The sequence below is a fragment of the Pteropus medius genome, unplaced genomic scaffold, assembly GCF_902729225.1.
Source record: "Pteropus medius unplaced genomic scaffold, Ma_sr-lr_union100, whole genome shotgun sequence".
NCBI classification, from domain to species: Eukaryota; Metazoa; Chordata; class Mammalia; order Chiroptera; family Pteropodidae; genus Pteropus; species Pteropus medius.
The window spans coordinates 8,248,137-8,249,024 of record NW_024344378.1 but is presented as its reverse complement, the minus strand read 5'-3'; the positions used below and the strand labels follow the sequence as shown (position 1 = coordinate 8,249,024).

The following is an 888-nucleotide window of genomic DNA, read 5'->3' as shown; positions in this document are numbered from 1 at the left end:
ACATAAGTAGAATCATAAGGTGTTTGTCTCTCTAGAGCCTTTATGATTCCTTCCCATCAGCAAAACTACCTGGCCTCAGGGTCCTGTAAAGTGACATGACAACTGGAGTTAAGATGTTCTTACCCTGTAAAAGTGTGTCATGGTGTTTCTCCTACACATTGTTTGGGCTCAAACTGTCAGCCCTGGTGGCAGAGGTATGTTGGAAAAGGCAAAGACGGTAGACAGGCTTGGTTTTAAAACCTTCTTCTCTGCTTTTAAAGCTACGTGGCCTCGACATTGGATTTAAAAGCTCTCTACGCCTTAGTGTCCTCTTCGCTAAAACTAGGGTAAAAAATCCCTCATCTCTGGACGGTTGTGAATATTTTATTTTATTATTATTTTTTTAGGCAACGCAACCCTTAGTTGACTTCACAGATTGCAAGGACCTTGTCAGCTTACGATCTCTTTTTTTATTATTATTATTATTATTACTATTATTATTATTATTTTTTACATATATAGCACCTGGTCTTCCTAGGTGGTCTCCCATCCAAGTACTAACCAGGCCTGACCCTGCTTAGCTTCCGAGATCAGAAGGGATCCGGCTTGTTCAGGGTGGCATGGCTGTAGACTGTGAGCATTTTCAAAGCTTATGGAGGAACAGGCAGGGAGTTCGGTGGGAGGTCTATGTCTGGGCAGAAGCCCAGCAGGGAGGGAGAATATGGTCTGTGGAGGCGAAGGAAGGGCTGCGGTTTAACTTGCTAAGTGAAGAGTGGAAGGTGAGAAGCAGAGAGGAAAGAGGCTGCCTGAGTAGCTACCTCATGAAGCGCCTGATGGCTACTTGGAAAATGTGAACTTTATTCTGAGGGCAGTGGGGAGCCACAGAAGGTTTTAGGCAGAAAGCAGAAA

General features: G+C 44.3%; 1 pseudogene; it reads right to left on the bottom strand.

Annotated features, from left to right (window-relative positions):
• Positions 1-492: 492 nt before the first annotated feature.
• On the bottom strand, positions 493-611 carry LOC120609939 (uncharacterized; annotated as a pseudogene).
• Positions 612-888: the final 277 nt, after the last annotated feature.